Source organism: Schistocerca serialis, chromosome 3 (assembly GCF_023864345.2).
Source record: "Schistocerca serialis cubense isolate TAMUIC-IGC-003099 chromosome 3, iqSchSeri2.2, whole genome shotgun sequence".
Lineage (NCBI taxonomy): Eukaryota > Metazoa > Arthropoda > Insecta > Orthoptera > Acrididae > Schistocerca > Schistocerca serialis.
In genome coordinates, this window is record NC_064640.1 from 841,531,151 (window position 1) to 841,550,032 (window position 18,882).

Genomic DNA, 18,882 nt, shown 5'->3' on the forward strand with positions numbered 1-18,882 from the left:
TTACCCTTTTACAGGTATGAGAGAATTAGACATATAGTACAGTCAGTCACAACAGTGAAGACAGAATACTGCATCTGAGTTACTGTAACTGTAAAAGCATGCTTACATGAACTTTAGGTTAAAAGTTTAAAAGCCAAAACAGCAGACAGCTAACGTATCTTCTGAGTTTCCTGCTCATGCCCTCTCTACTCTTGTATGTAAGTGCTTGCTATTCTGCTTTGTCAGTTGACTCCATGAAAAACAAATACTGCTGTGGCTTGGGCGTATTTGTACCATATAGAAAACATCAAACATCATGCCCCTACACACAGTATACAAATATTACTGCTCATAACATGCCCAATAAAAGGAGGTGTTACTGCCACATGATTTCAGTATTTAGGTTCAGATCAATGGTTAAAAGAGGTCATAATCACACAAGTTATTATGGTTATTTAATTTTTGGGAGAACACTTGACATAAAATGACTAGGAATCAGTTACTGAGAATATGAATCAAATAAATGCTGTCAATACTCTGGGAAAGATTTTTTTCTTTTTCTACAAACCAGATACATGAAAACATGTGGCATTCACCCTTTCTCTCTGAGCACATTCAGTTGATACACAATCGCCATGCGGTGTATGTAACACAAATATTAGGTTTGGATAAAAAGGAACAGACAAAAGAGTGGCACATAAAATGAGGAAATAAATACAAATAATCACTGCCTGTAACATATAACATGAAGTAGCAATACAATACACTGTACATGAAACAATATATGTCATTTACATCTCACTCATTCCATCACAATGTTTGCTCAGGTAAGTGTGTAGACCCTATGGCTGATATGAATATATGAAGCAACATACATAAAATGTGGAAGATGCAACACTGACAGTAGAGCATGTGGTTATTTTCTAACAATTTTTAAATTACATTGGCAAATCAATCAAATGAACATATGTTAAATTCACCCTTTTTACTTGGTAATGACTATTTACTTTCTGCACAAAGAGTAAAACTATGAAACTAATCCATAAGGCAGAGGCAAATGGTGAGCTTGTTTGCGATGCTAAGAGGAGCACTGTGTTGCACTAATGCTCAGACATTTAAAGCAAAGAACATCTTATGTTCCAATAATTTCTGCTTTCAGAATGCCAAGATATATTTCAGGATCCAAAAAATGTGTGAACAAGCAAAATGGCACATTGGTTAAGACCCTCAACACACATTTTGAATGAATGGTCATTAAATTCGTGTCTAGCCATCCGGATCTAACTTTCTCACGGCTTCCCAAAACTGAATTAGATGAATGTCAAGTAAGCTGCTTCAAAAAGGCTTGGCTGATTTTCTGCAACATCCTTATCAAATTGGAGTTTGTGGGTGATTGACAATGACCTCTTAATTGATGGGATTTTAAACATTATTCTCCTGCCTTCTTCCTTACCACAAGTGTCAAGGTTCTTGCAGCCTTGAGTAATACATACTTATCTTCTGTTTCCAGAAGATATAATACCTTCAAACTTAACCAATTTATGACAATTATAACTGCATATGGTCAAAATTCATCACAGATGCAATATTATTATTATTTAGAAAAACAGTTACATTCACCCTCTGTGCTGTTCTGTGGACAGGAAAATGGACAATGTCATGTGGAGCTATTTATTTTTTGAGAGCTGACACGTATATTTCATGTTATCCCCACCTTTCAGCAGAACCATAAAAGTTTTTACCTGTGCATTCTGCAAGTAGTGAGGTTTAAAATGCATGCTTTCATTCCTTTGCAGAGATTACATTAGAAACATATGGCATAAATATTCTCTAGGAGGTATCTTGACATTTCAACTGTTGGGGACATTATATTACATAAAAGTAGAACATAAATGACACAACAGGGGCCTGTGTGAATGAATTTTTTTTTGACAAAGTATTCTCTATCTGTCACTACTCAGAATTCATTGTGCAGCCACTCTATTATGGACACACCATTTATGCAGACCCTAGTTTTATCATGATTCAACCAAGATGCTGACATGTGTTCATTGCAGAGTCACAAGATGAATATAGCAAAATTCACTGATTGTGATTCATACATAGTTGTATGAGTATGGTCACATCAATCACGAACATGGTTCAATGAAAAATAAGGCAAAAGATTACAGAACGGTGAAAAAAAAAAAAAAAGAAAAGAAAGAAAGAACTGAAAGGGGGAGAGTAATTCTAAGAATCTGGTGAAGTGGGCCAAACAATATAGTTACACTGGAACTTTACAACAAATTTAAATCCATTATGATTTGGATCAGATACTTCACGGTTTGTGTTTTAATCTTAAAATGCAGCTTCATTGAGTTTATTCTTCTCTTCTCCTACATAACTTCTAGATGAGACAAAAAATCCACTCCTCTTTGTCATTTTGTACTTTTGTAAGACATATCCAATTTTAAATTGTAAGATATTTCCAGGGTCAGATGGGGACTCTGGCCACAAATTATTGGTTATGAACTCTACAGTAAAACTGAAGAAATTGGAAAATAGGTAGCAAATTAAGGAGAAGGGACCTGGATAACTTGAAAGAACAAGAGGTTGCTGAGAGTTTCAGACGGAGCATTAGGCAATGGTTAACTAGAGCGGGCAAAATGAATACAGTAGAAGATGAATGGGTAGCTTTAAGAGTGAAATAGTGTTGACAGTAGAGGATCAAATAGGTAAAAAGACAAGGCCTAGTAGAATCCTTGGATAATACAAGAGATACTGAATTTAATTGATGAAAGAAGAAAATACAGAAATGCAGCAAATGAAGCAGGCAAAAGGGAACACAAATGTTTAAAAAATGGGACTAACAATAAGTGCAAAATGGCTAAGCAGGAATGGCTAGAGGACAAGCATATTTCACTAGGGGAAAGATAGATAGTGCCTACAGGAAAATTATAGAGACCTTTGGGGAAAAGAGAACCACCAGTATGAATATCAAGTGCTCAGATGGAAAACGAGTCCTAAGCAATGAAGAGAAAGGTTTAAGATGGAAGGAGTATATAGAGGGTTTTTAGACGAGAAATAAACGTGAATGCAATATTATAAAAAAAAGTGAACATAGGTGAAGATGAGATGGGAGATATGCGAGAAGAATTTGACAGAGCTCTGAAAGATCTAAGTCAAAACAAGATCCCAGGAGTAGATGATATTCTGTCAGGACTACTGATTGCCTTTGGAGAGCCAGCATGACAAAATTCTTCCATCTGGTGTGCAAGATGTATGATATAGGCAAAATACCCTCAGACTTTGAGAAGAAAGCAAAGAAAGCAATTGCTGAAATGTGTGAAAATTACTGAACTATCAGTTTAATGAGTCATGGCTGCATAATACTAACATGAATTCTTTACAGAAGAATGGACGAAATGGTAGAAGGCAACCTCAGGAAAAATCAGTTTGGATTTTGGAGAAATGTTGGAACACATGAGGCAATACTGACCCTACGACTTATCTTCGAAGACAGGTTAAGGAAAGGCAAACCTGCATTTCTAGCATTTATAGACTTAGAGAAAGCTTTTGAAAATGTTGACTGGAGTACTCTCTTTCAAATTCTGAAGGCGACAGGGGTCAAATACAGAGAGCAAAAGGCTATCTACTGTGCAGAAACCAGATGGCAGTTATAAGAGTTGAGGGGCATGAAAGGAAAGCAGTAGTTGGGAAGGGAGTGAGACAGGTTTGTAGCCTCTCCCTGATGTTATTCAATCTGTATATTGAGCAAGCAGTAAAGGAAACAAAAGAAAAATTTGGAGTAGGTATTAGAATCCATGGAGAAGAAATAAAAACTTTGTGGTTTACCTGTGAAACTGTAACTCTGTTAGAGACAGCAGAGGACTTGGAAGAGCAGTTTTATGGAATGGACATTGTCTTGAAAGGAGGATATAATATGAATATCAACAAAAGCAAACAAGTTATGGAATGTAGTACATTAAATCAGGTGATGCTAAGGGAATTAGATTAGGCAACAAGACACTTACAGTAGCAGATGAGTTTTGCTATTTGGGCAGCACAATAACTGATGATGGCTGAAGTAGAGAGGGTATGAAATGCAGATTGGCAATGGCAGAAAAAGGATTTTTGACGAAGAGAAATTTGTTAACATTAAGTATAGATTTAAGTGTTGGGATGTCTTTTTTTTAAAAAATAATTTTAAGTGTATCCATGTATGGAAGTGAAACATGGATAATAAACTGTTCAGACAAGAAGGTAACAGAAGCTTTCAAAATGTGATGATAGAGAAGAATGTTGAAGATTAGATGGGTAGATCACGTAACCAGTAAGGAGGTCCTGAATAGGATTGGGGAGACAAGAAATTTGTAGCACAGTTTGAACAAAGGAGGTGATTAGTGGATTGTGAGCATCAATTTAGTATTGGAGGGAAGTGTGGGGGATAAAATTGTAGAGGGAGAGCAAGATGTGAATACAATAAGCAGATTCAGAAGCATATATGTTGCTGTAGTTTTTCAGAGATGAAGAGACTTTCACAGTACAGAGTCGCATGCAGAGCTGTATCAAACCAGTCTTTGGACTGAAGACTACAACAACATCCCAATTCCATTTAAATATGTAATTTGAAGATTATTCTCTTCTGTCTACATATAGTTGCTGATATTTGTTTTTTTAGTTTCTGATTTTTTTATTTTATTTTTTTTATTTATTTATTTATTTATTTTTTAATTTGTTCTCCTAACTGAAGATGATTTGGTATTACTACATGGGTGACTTCTCAACATAAACAAGTACACTATGTGATCAAAAGTATCTGGACACCTCCAAATACATATGTTTTTCATATTAGGTGCATTGTACTGCCACCTACTGCTAGGTACTCCATATCAGTGACCTCAGTGGTCATTAGACATCGTGAGAGAGCAGAATGGGGTGCTCCGCAGAACTCACGGACTTCGAACAGAGTCAGGTGATTGGTTGTCACTTCTGTCATACGTCTGCACATGAGATTTCCATACTTCTAAACATCCCAAGGTCCACTATTTCTGATGTGATAGTGAAGTGGAAACATGAAGGGGCACATACAGCACAAAAGCGTACAGGTGGACCTTGTCCGTTGACTGACAGAGACTGTCAACAGTTGAAGAGGGTCGTAATGTGTAATAGGCAGACATCTATCCAGACCATCACACAGGAATTCCAAACTGCATCACGATCCACTGCAAGTACTATGACAGTTAGGTAGGAGGTGAGAAAACTTGGATTTCATGGTTGAGTGGCATGTGGAGTGACGAATCATGGTACACAATGTAGCGATTCGATGGCAGGGTGTGGGTATGGCAAATGCCCAGTGAATGTCATCTGCCAGTATGTGTAGTGCCAACAGTAAAATTTGGAGGAGGTGGTGTTACAGTGTAGTTATGTTTTTCTTGGAGGGGACTTGCAACCCTTGATGTTTTGCATGGCACTATCACAGAACCTTCTTGCTTCCTACTGTTGAAGAGCAATTCATGGATGGCGACTGCATCTTTCAACCTGATCAAGCACCTGTTCATAATGTACGGTCTGTGGCAGAGTGGTTACACGACAATAACATCCCTGTAATGGACTGGCCTGACCAGAGTCCTGACTTGAATCCTATGGAACACCTCTGGGATATTTCGGAACGCCAACTTCACGCCAGGCCTCACCGACCGACATCAGTACCTCTCCTCAGTGTAGCACTCCATGAAGAATGGGCTGCCATTCCCCAACAAACCTTCCAGCACCTGATTGAACGTATGCCTGCAAGAGTGGAAGCTGTCATCAAGGCTAAGGGTGAGCCAACACCACACTGAATTCCAGCATTACCGATGGAGGGCGCCAAGAACTTGTAAGTCATTTTCAGCCAGGTGTTCGGGTACTTTTGATCACATAGTGTACTTGTGGGTACCCCTCTACCACAAATGGTTGATAACTTAATGTCTGTCCAAGAATAATGTTGAGCTGGAAGTTATTTTTAAGATCTTGTTTATGTTTACTTTAAACAGCATTGTTTATGTTTAGTTTAAACTCCAAGTTCAGATATGAAAGGCTGCATTTTTCATTTGGGAATGAAATTATTTAAGCAAATTATTACAGTCTGAGGTTTTTAATTAAACTTGTAATTCAAACCTCAGTAGATACTAAATATTTAAAGTGTGAGACTGGAGTAGAGTATTTAAAAAACATTAAATAACAAACCAATATAAAGTATGATCTTTAAATAGTTAAAAATGTAAACATGAATTAAAAATTTACGGAAAGGTCTTACTCTACAATCTAAGCAGAAAATTCCAGGTATGTTCATCAGCAAAAGATCTAAGATATTACCTTCACAAGTTGACTCTGTAAGTAATGGGCAAAGTTAGTTTTTTGATCCGAAATTCAGTACAATAATATCTCTACTAACCTATGTAGTCTCTCAGTCTACTACCGTTAAGATAAAACCTCCATCAGCACTTGAGTATGATCAGAAAATTTACCATACTACATTATCAAAGCTTTCCCTGAAGTATTCAATCACTGTAGTTCCAAAGATAAGAGGTTTATAGCACCATCCAATTGCTGTATTTGGCCAAACCTCTGAGATTACATGTTAGCAAGTTATTTCATATTAAGAATTTGTAATGATCACTGATAGATGTGCCCAAGGACTACAATACTGGATTGGCATTCAGAAGTTGGGTGATTCAAATCCCTGTCTGACTATCCAGTTTTTGTTTTTGTGACATTTCCCTCAACTGTTCACAGTTGGGATTCTTTCTTTGAAAAGGACACAGACAATTTCCTTCCCTATCCTTTTCCAATTCAAGAATATCATTGAAACATTTATACCAGGTGGTATTTAAAGTTTTTCAGCTATTCACTTTCGGTTTCAGATGGATTTCTGTTCCTAGTAGTTATGTGGAGATTAATGGCAATAATAAGTGAAACTAACAATGGGAATTTTTCATGGAAGCTTCTAAATTGATTAACCCCAGTGTAACACATCTTTCTGACATGCAAGAGCAAGTATTCCCTTTTGTAATGAATGCAACAGATCTATTCCCATCTCTGTATACAAGTAACTGTCAATGGGGCCTACAGTGGAGTTTTTCTAATCTTAAAAAGTAACATGTGCACACCACAATTCTACAAAAATCTGAGCAGCTACTTTTTGTGTGGGGCACATGCTAAAGGTGGGCGAACTCATTCATTGATTTCATTTCTACTTAATCACCATTTAAAAAAAAAAAAAAAAAAAAGTTCAAATGTGTGTGAAATCTTAAGGGACCTAACTGCTAAGGTCATCAGTCCCTAAGCTTACACACTACTTAACCTAAATTATCCTAAGGACAAACACACACACCCATGCCCAAGGGAGGACGCGAACCTCCGCTGGGACCAGCCGCACAGTCCATGACTGCAGCGCCTTAGACCGCTCGGTTAATCCCGTGCGGCAATCACCATTACTTTAATGCTGTGTTGGTTTTACAAATCTCAAAATGGAAAACTATAAGTACTGTATCCAATAAGAAGAGTGTGCCCAGGATCCAAGTTGTAGGGGTGGGATTGGGGTCACAGGGGGAAAAATGTGTCATGCTGAATAATTTCTTCAGTTAAATTCATTTAATTTCATCTTTATATTTTATTTTTTAGGAACTCATAGACCATATCTGTACATACTTGATATTGATAAATATTATTTGTGCAAGCTAAGGTGGAAATTATGGCACTTTGCTTTCAAAAACGCAGACTAGCATGCTGAAAAGCAAGTTCCAGTGAACTGAGACTTCTACAGCTATATCTGTATACATACTCTGCAAGTCACCGTAGGGTGGATGGCACAGGGTACCCTGTCACACTACTAGTCATTTTCTTTCCTGTTCCACACGCAAACAAAGGGAAAAATGACTACCTACATGCCTGACAGAAGTCCTAATTTTTCCTATCTTCATGGTCTTTATGCAAAATGTATGTTGGTGGCAGCAGAATCGTTCTGCAGTCATCTTCAAAAGCAAGTGCTCTCAATTTTCTCAGTAGTGTTCCTCAAAAGGAATGTTGCCTTCCCTCCAAGGATTCCCATTTCAGTTCATGGAGCATCTCCATAATACTTGCATGTTGTTCAAACCTAATGGTAATAAATGAAGTAGCCCGACTCTGAACTGCTTCAGTGTCTTCCTTTAACCTGACCTGATAAGGATCCCAAACACCCAAGCAGTACTCAAGAATGGGCTGTCTTAATGTTCTATATGTGATCTCCTTTACAGATGAACCACGCTTTCCTAAAATTCTTCCAGTAAAGCTAAGTGAAACATTTGCCTTCTCTACAACATTCCTTACATTCACATGCTGTTTCATACCATTTTGTAATGTTATGCGTAGATATTTATTCAGAATACCTGTGTCAAGGAGCACACTATTAATGCTGCAGTCGAACATTACATATTTGTTTTTCCCACTCATCTGCATTAACTTACATTTTTCTACATTTAGTGCTAGCTGCCATTCATGCCACCAACTAGAAATTTTGTCTAGGTCCTCTTCTATCCTCCTACAGTCACTCAACAACACCTTCAATAACCCATAGCATCATCAGCAAATAATCACAAATTGCTTCTCACCCCGTCTGCCAGATAATTTATATGTATAGAAAATAACAGCAGTCCTGTAACACTTCCTGATGATGACTTTGTCTCTGATGGACACCCACCATCAAGGACAATGTACTAGGTTCTGCTACTCAACAAGTCTTTGAGCCACTCACATATCTGGGAACCTATTTCGTATGCTCATACCTTTGTTAACAGTCTGCAGTGGTGCACCCTGCAAATGCATTTCATAAATCTGGGAATACAGAATCTGCCAGTTGCCCATCATCGATAGTTCATATGATATGATGTGAGAAGAGGGTAAGCTGAGTTTTGCACAAGTGATGCTTTCTAAAACCATGCTGATTCACAGACAGAAGCTTTTCCATCTCAAGGAAATTTATTATATAAGAACTGAGAATATGTTCAAGAATCTGCAGGCAAACTGATGTTAAGGATGTTGTTCTGTAATTTTGTAGATCTGTTCTTTTACCCTTCTTAAATACAGGAGTCATCTGCTCTTTTTTCCAAGTACTTGGAGCTTCACGTTTGGTGAGAGAGTCATGATAAATGCAAACTAAGTACAGGGCTAATGCCATAGAGTACTCTTGGTAAAACCCAACTGGGATTTCATACAGACCTGGCAACTCACTTGCTTTCATCTCTTTCAGTTGTTTCTCTGTTCCAGAAATGCTTATTACTATGTCCTCCATGTGCCACGGTCAAATGACAGTATGTTTGTACAGTTCACCCATGTGCACAGTTACTTAAATGCAAAATTTAATACTTTGACTTTCTTTTGCTATCTGTTACTGCCGCACCAAATGGACTGATGAGTGACTGGATAGAAGCCTTAGACCCATTTAGCAATTTTACATAGGACCAGAATTTTCTTGGGCTCTCAGCAAGATGATGGTGATAGTTGTTGTGTGCTTCACGCATAAATTTTTTACAGATGCACAAATTTCTATTAGCTTTTGTCTGTCATCATTTACGTGTTCTCTTTTGAACCAAGAGTGCAACAGCCTTTCCTTTCTCAGCATTTTCTGAATTTTGTTGTTAAACAACAGTGGGTCTTTTCTGTCCTCAATCCACTTACTTGACACATACTTCTCCAAAACATGGTTTACAATCAATTAAAACTTTCCCATAATTCCTCTATGCCCATCATACTGGAAGTAAATGATGATACATACATGTAAACAAAAAAGTTATAAATTACTAGTCATGGATGTTGAATGGCATACACAAATAACAAGAAGTCATGACTTTGAGAATGGTTTAAAGCTGAACAAGAATGTGTGAACTCAATGAACAAAAGAAACTAAAACTTGGTGCTGAAAGAAGAACAGTGGAGCATGGAATGAGTGACCTCTTGAAAAATAATGATACAGAGGAGGGAATGAGGAATGGCAGAACTGCAATGCGGAATGAATGACAACCAGAAAAAAAGAACAAGACCAACCGAGTGAGACAGAGGTGAGAAATACGATCTGGATCAAGGAATGAGTGACTCCCTGAAAAAGAACAAGACTAAATGAATGAGACCAAGGCAGGAGCGAGACCGAATGAATGAGACATAGGTGTGAATGAAGCCACCTGGAGGGAAAGATGAATAACCATTACTTACAAGTTTTTCCCAGTCCTTCTGTTCAATTTAGTGAACCATTCCTCTTAACCCTTTACTTTGCAAATGAACCACCTCCAGCACAGGATTTACCTATTAGATGTGTCACTACAATTCTCCATCTGTAAGAGAAGTAAAAAATTATGCATCCATTGTTGTTGCATAATCATCTGAGCCACTGATGGAAATCTTCACATCTGATTGCAAACCAAAGGTGTTTGATTGGTTTTGTAATGGTACTCCAAATTGCAAACTGTAGTTTCACCATTTCTGTGAAACTAAACACAGACTAGCACATCGAAAAGCAAGTTCCAGTACCACCACTTCATTCTCCTGTCTAATGGAGCAAGGTAAGGCATACTGGAAGATGTGGCTACATCAGGTGCACAGCCTTTGCCCCAAGTACCTTAAGATTGCTACAGCCCATAATAACAGACTAAAGTATATCAAAACTGTACAACAGTCAGTGGATAAATCCCTTTCTCAGTGCGCTCTGAACAAAGCCTAAATGGTTTTGTTGTTAGAGGATTTTAGTGACAAGTCATTCCTTTGTTAGACACAGAATCACATGAAATGCAGGTGACAGTGGAACAAGATTCCCAATGTTTAAGAGGGCATGATGAGATGACAACTGTTTATTCCAGATGGCAGCTGAGCTGAATCCAGTTCTCACGAACTGCCCAATGCAATTTCATTTTTGATGGCCGCCTACAAAAAGTGAGACTGTTGATTAATTTAACACTTTCTGCTCAGTACTTAATGAAATTCAAGTGAGCACTGTCACTACAGGGTGTTCATTGAGTGAATCCTGTAGGTGCTAAAGAACTTCAATCTGTTTACATCAAATCACAAGAAGTAGTACAAGACTGACATGTCAAGATCCTGTACAGTTTCCCATCTACCACTAATGCTAGGGGATACAGATGTGCATAATCACAGTGGCTTCTTGTCTATGTTGAAGGAATAAATGAAACATTTGATTTACATTTGTGACAGGAAATAATAATGTCGTGTAGTACAGGAGTCATCTATTTGTTGTGTGCCATGTACTGATCCTATTCAGTGCCCTATTTGAGACATCTTTTATAGACTGTTAGGTAAGGTTAGTAGATTGCATATCACTATGTCAGACAAAATAAAATTTACCTTTGACCCAAATCAACACATTCCTGTGCCAGAAAAGTACTTTCCACATGGAAGTTAAACTTTATAACAAACTTCTCAAAAATATTAAAGCAAATATTTAGTTCAAAACCTTTGGGTAACCCTTAAAGTCATATTTGTAATCTTCATCAAATCTACATAGATACTCCGGAAGACACCATCATAGATCAAGGGAAAAATGACTGTCTATATACCTTACATATGCTGGCAGTACAATCATTCGGCATTCAGCTTCAAATGCTTGTTCTCTAAATTTTCTCAATACTGTTTCTTGAAAAGAATGTCACCTTGTCGCCTTCTCTCAAGGGATTCCCATTTGAGTTCCCAAAGCATCTCCATAAGACTTACGTGTTGTTTGAACCTACCGGTAACAAATCTACCAGCTCACCTCTGAATTGCTTCGAAATCTGCCTTTAATTTGAGCTGGCACAGATCCCAAACACTTGAGCAGTACTCAAGAACAGGTTGCACAAGTGTCCTCCATGTGGTCTCCTTTACAGGTGAATCACTCTTTCTTAAAATTATCCCAATAAACTGAACCATTTACCTTCCCTACAACAGTTCTCACACACTTGTTGCATTTCACATCGCTTTGGAACATTACGCCCAGATATTTAAAGGACTTACTGTGTCAAGCAGGACTCTAGTAATACTGTATCTGATCATTACAGGCTTGATATTCCTATTCATCCACATTTTTCCACATTTAGGGTTATCTGTAATTCATCACACCAACTGGAAATTTTGTCTGTCATCTTGTATCTTCCAACAGTCACTCAACTTTGACACCTTACCATACACCATGGCATCATCGGCAAACAACTGCAGACTGCTGTCCATCTTGTCCGCCAAATCATTTACGTATAAAAAACAAAGATGAGGTGACTTACCGAACGAAAGCGCTGGCAGGTCAATAGACACACAAACAAACACAAACATACACACAAAATTCAAGCTTTCGCAACAAACTGTTGCCTCATCAGGAAAGAGGGAAGGAGAGGGAAAGACGGAAGGAAGTGGGTTTTAAGGGTGAGGGTAAGGAGTCATTCCAATCCCGGGAGCGGAAAGACTTACCTTAGGGGGAAAAAAGGACAGGTATACACTCGCACACACACACACATATCCATCCCAATGGATGGATATGTGTGTGTGTGTGTGTGCGAGTGTATACCTGTCCTTTTTTCCCCCTAAGGTAAGTCTTTCCACTCCCAGGATTGGAATGACTCCTTACCCTCACTCTTAAAACCCACTTCCTTCCGTCTTTCCCTCTCCTTCCCTCTTTCCTGATGAGGCAACAGTTTGTTGCGAAAGCTTGAATTTTGTGTGTATGTTTGTGTTTGTTTGTGTGTCTATTGACCTGCCAGCGCTTTCGTTCGGTAAGTCACCTCATCTTTGTTTTTTATATATAATTTTTCCCACGTGGAATGTTTCCCTCTATTATATTGAAATCATTTACGTATATAGAGAACAACAGCAGTCCTATCACACTTTCATGGGGCAATCCTGACGATACCCTTGCCTCTGATGAACATTCACCATTGAGGACAACATACTGGGTTCTATTATTAAAGAAGTATTTGAGCCATTCAGATATCTGTGAACTTATTCCATATGCTCGTACCTTCATTAACAGCCTGCAATGAGACCTGTAACAAATGTTATAGAAGAATGTAAGGATTGATACTATTAATTCAGTAACTCAGGGGGGGATTCCAGTTAGCTTCACCTTCTTTCCCTACTGAGGCTGTTATCTACATCAACCACAAAGCCTTTTTGGTGGATGAGGCATTCCTCGATCCTTATCGAGACATAGAATGCAAACATTTTCAACTAAAAGGTGTAACCACATTGTATGAACTGCCTCTTCAACACCTTGAGAACAATGTTAGCACTAAAAAAAAACTATAGAGCAGCCTATATGATACGTTCCTCCATTTTATATAGTGGTCTCAAAAACAGTAGAAATCTTACAGGAATTGACATTGTATAGTTGCACACATTGTGCTTCTCTGTAATTTTATATATTAGTTTCACAAATCTAGACTTTAACTGTTACATAAATGATTCAATGGAGGACTAATGTCAAGCACAGAGAGCTTTAATAGTTTATTAGATACCCAATCAGACATATCTGAGTCATTGCATTTCAGTGCTTTGGCAATTAATTCAGTTTTGTTGTTGTTCACACACAAACCACTCGTATGGGAAACCTGTAACAATGTTGCATTGCTGATGTTCTCAATGCAAAAGAAAAAAAAAGTCTTTGGTGGAGATACATACTAAACTCACACTGACAATGTCTAGGGACTTACTCAAGGTACAGAACAGATAATGTAGGGGTTATCTTTAAGGTGTCTGCTAAGTACTGAGAGATAAACTACAGTAACTCTTGGAACAAGGAAGTTTCTTCGGAAGTTTCAGAACACTATCCTCAATGAGTCAGAAATTCTTCCCTTTAGCAACATTTTCCAAATTTTCTTGGTTGCAGAGTGTACTGCACCGATTGACAGCCTGCTAGAGTGCTATGAGCCTTGGAAAATGTAGGTCCCAGCTCTCAAACAGAGGAAGAATATTTCCACAATCCAACATTAGTTAAACAATAGTCCCAACCCCATCTGTCTGTTACAGTAATTACAGAAAAACACTGCACTACAATTAGGGCAATGGGACCACAAATGTTTGGAAATACCACCAACCTCAGTACAGCAATCTGGCTTCCTCATATATATGAAAAATAATCTTCCTGGTTTCTCACACATTTATTGAACTTGGAAACCTTTTTAATTATTGGCCAGTCAACTGAGCACAATGTAGGGAGACAGGTATGTGCATGTGAGTGAGTGTGTGTGTGTGTGTGTGTGTGTGTGTGTGCGTGCGTGTGTGTGTGTGTGTGTGTGTGTGTGTTTCTCCTACAGCTAGAAAAAGGACGTGCATTTCAAAAGCTAATCAAGCTCTGTACCTTTTGTTTGTGTGCCTTTTGATGACACAGTGCTTCTGACTTTCGGTTCTGTCTTTATTTCTAAATAGTTCATAATATTCAGCCAATAATGGAAACTTTTTGTAAGTTGAAAGCTGTAATCCTCTCTTTAATTACTGTGTGGCTATAACCACTGTCGCCTGCAAGTGTCTGGTTTGTAATGTACCTGATTATGACTGCAGTGTTGCAGTCTTCACTATATCATGGCACATGCCTTCTGCAGGTAGTGTGAGCACGTTGTGACATGTATATTATCAGAATGCAATTTTTCTGTTTGTGGTGGCACTCCAGAGTCCTTAATCTTGCCATAGCTTCCAAAATGCTGTCAATAGGCTGCTCAGCATGCAGGTTGTGCCACAGAGCAAACTTTTTTTTCCCTATGGTGTTTGGCAAGAGATCTGCTTGTGAAAATGACCACTTAAATCCAGGCCATTACCCACTTTACCAAGCAGAATTTGGGAGGAAATGAGAACAAAAAAAACTGATCAGTGGCAGTAAATGACAGCATAGCAGTAGTGTGATCAATAGATAAGATCAAACAAAATTCAACTGTAGGAGACATTAAACGAATCAGCTCCTAGCAACAAAGTTCCACACATCTGCATCTACAGGACAACTTTGCAGTTCACACTTAAGTGCCTGGCAGAGGGTTCATCAAATCACTTTCACACTATTCCCCTACCATTCCACTCTCGAACAGCACACGGGCTAAACAAATGCTTAAATATTTCCTTGTGAGCTCTGACTTCCCTTATTTTATTATGATTATCTCATCTCCCTGTGTGTCATCAAAATATTTTCCCATTTGCAGGAGAAAGCTGGTAACTGAAATTTTGGGAAAAGATCTCTACACAATGAAAAACACCTTTGTTTTAATGATTACCACCGCAAGTCACATACCATATCTGTGACACTCTGTCCCCTGTTTCACAATAGTACAAAACAAGCTGCCCTTCTTTGAACTAGTTTGATGTCCTCCAGCAATCCTATCTGACAAGGTTGGTTGGTTGGTTGGTTTGGGGAAGGAGACCAGACAAAGATATCTGACAAGGATCTCATACTATACAGCATTATTCTAGCACAGGATGGGCAAACATAGGGCATGCAGTCAGTGGATTTGTTGCATCTTCTAAGTGTTCTGCCAATAAAATGCAGTCTTTGGATCACTTTACCCACATTGCATCATACAGATATCATGTCTAAGTCATTTTAAACTTGGTTTTGATCTTCTGATTATTGAACTGGGCAGTAAATGACAGCATCATCTGGAAGTAATCTAAGATGGCTGTTCAGATAGTCTCCCAACTCATTTATATAGATTAGGAGCAGCAGAGGGCCTGCAACACTTCCTTGGAGAATGCCAGATATCATTTCAGTTTTATTCAATGACTTTCCATCAGTTACTACAAACTGTTTCTTTTCTGACAGAAAATCACAAATCCAGTCGCACAACTGAGATGATAGTCAATGGGCACACAATTTGGTTAGAAGATATTTGTGAGCAATGGTATAAAAAGCCTTCAGAAAAAGCTAGAAATACACAGACAATTTGAGACCCCTTGTCAACAGCACTCATTTCTCCATGAGGATAAACAGCTAGTTGTGTTGCACACCAGCAATATTTTCTGAATCAGTGCTGAGTATGCTGAGTATGTGTCAGCAGATAACTTTATTTGAGGTAATTCATAACATTCTAACACAGTATATATTGCAAAATCCGGCTGCAAATGGATGTCACTGATATGGGTCTGTAATTGCAGGGATAACTGCTACATTCTTTCTTGTGTATTGATGTGACTTGCACAACTTCCTAGTCTTTAGGCATGGATCTTTGGTCAAGCAATCAGCTGTACATAACTGCTAAATATGGAACTATTACATCAGCATACTCTAAAAGGAACTTAACTAGTATTAAATCTGGACTGCAAGCTATTTTTGAATTGCTTTGCTACACTGAGGATATCCACCTGTAAGTTACTCATATTGACAGCTGTTCTTGGAATATTTACTTGATCCTGTTAGGTGAAGGAATTTTGGAAAACTGAATTCAGTAACTCTGGTTTTGTGCCACTGTCATCAGTCACACTGCCATCACTATTGCTCCATGAAGGTATTGAGTGTGTGTTGCTGCTGGTGTACTCTAAATATGATGAAGATTTCTATGGATTCTCTGCCAGATTTTGAGACTGACTCTCATTAAGGAAAATATTAAAATCATTTGTATTGAAGCCTGTGCTAAATTTTGAGTTTCTGAAAAATTTCATGAATCTTGGGGCTTTTGCATTCTTTTAAATTTGGCATGGTGTTTTTCTTGCATCTACAACAGTGTTCTGACCTATTTTGTATGCCATCAGGGATCAGTTCCATATCTTATTCATTTATTTGGTATAAATCTGTCAATTGTTGTTGATACTGTTTCCTTGAAGTCAAGGCATATCCAGTGTACATATACACAGTTAGTTCAGAAGGTATGGAGACTATCTCTCAGCAAGGTGTCAAGTGAATTTTTATCTGCATCTGTAAATTGGTATATTCTACATTTCTTTTTGGTGGGTCTGAAAGTTATTGCACTTGTTGTCACTAATCCCTGTAGCAATTGTGATGCTTTCTATTTGCTCAGGATTTGCTAAAAGATCAAGTATGTTCCTGAACTAATTGCTGAAAATAATTCTCGGAGAAAGCTTTTAGTACAGATTTGAAGTTTTATGCCTAACACTAGCACTGAACATGAATTGTTGCCACCATGACATAGATTGAAATCACTGAATGAGAGGGTAGATGATACTCAAATGTTTTCTTTGAATCTTTCAGCAACTGTATAATCTAATTCAGGAGTTCTGTAAAAGGAACCAATTATTACTTTATGTTGGTTGTCAAGTATAGCCTTTAACCATACTAACTCACAGGAATTACCTATTTCAGTTTCACTACAAGGTAAACTGCTTCTAACAGCAATAAACCTCCATCACCAACTTTATTTAGTCTACCCTTTCTGAATACCATTAGGTCCTCTGCAAAGATTTTGGCTGAACTTATCTCTGACTTTAGCCAGCTTTCAGTACCTATAACAATTTGAGCCATAGTGCTTTCTATTAGTGCTTGGAGCTTTGGTTCTTTCCAAACACAGCTACAACAATTTGCAACTATAATATCTATGGTTCCTTGATCTACCATTGTCCTGTGTTTGATTTGCACCCTTTGAGGCTAAAAAAAAAAAAAAAAAAATATTACCATGACCATCCAGTCAATACAGTCCCTGCTGATACCCAAGTGGACACCTCCTGTGTGTAATGGACTCCTAATCTACTAAGCAGAATGTGATACCCCAGCAGCACCCTATGGTGCAAGTCGAAGAATCTGCAGCCCACATAGTCACAGAACCGCGTGATCTCTAAATTCAGACCCTCCACTTGTCTCTGCATCGAAGGTCCATAGTCTATCCTGTCAATGATGCCACAGATATTAAGCTCTCCCTTCATCTTACAAGTAATATCAGCAGTCTTTACCTATTCAGACTTCACATATTATTCATTCATTGCTTTACCGTATTTGATAATATGTTTACCCTGCACTTCCCCTCTATTCCTTCTAGTCACTGGCTGATGTTATCCACAGATGGAAACCCAACCTAACACAAAAATAACTGATTTACTGACCACTTGGTTACAAAAACTGACTTTATTGATATGGATATTAAAGTAAAAAACAGTCTACATACGGATTCAGATTTCTCATTAGGAAAGAAGGGTCAAAAAGCATTTTTTTAAATCTGATCCCCACCATCACCATAGCCAGCCAGCTCACACCTATTTGGTATTCTAATTGTAATCAATATCAAAAACACACAATTATATTATAATAATAATAATAATCACGAAAATCACTGCAGATTATTACAATAATACGGAAATGCTGCAATTCACCATTAAATCTAAAACTAGAAAAAGATTTAAAGTGCATCTGCACAGTACCATTTTCAGAATAACACAAAAAAATGTTCACAACTTTTAATTTTTAAATGTAATGTGGAAAGTTGTCAAGCTTTCTTTACAAAATTTGGTCGTTAAGTTTCACTTTAATTTTGTTTCTTTGAAGAAAATGTTGTAATAACACTACTTTTCTGGGTATCGGTTGCTTTCTGTACCTTGTCTATGTCTTTAATTTGCTTCACTTATTGTTCCCTAGCTTTCAAAGCTCTGTCCAACACTGCTTGGCCCACACTAATTTCCACCAAGTTCTTTTTATTTATTTCTTCTTTTAAGTACTTGTTTGCATCATACAGTTATCTGTCAGCATTCAATATTCTCTCCTTTTATTCCTCTTTCATTGTTTTCACTGGCTATTCACCATATTCAACATTTATTTTTCCTTTCTGGAACTTACTGGCCAGACTTCCTTGACACTTTATCCTGTTCTTGTTTCCTCAATTTTCCCTCAGTCACTCTGTTCTCATCTTCACATTACTGCTTGTATCCGGTATGAGCTGTGCATGCAAATTAAAGAAGTTCCTGAGTGATAATTACAAAGTGAGCCTTAGCCTCAGACACATTCACCACAGC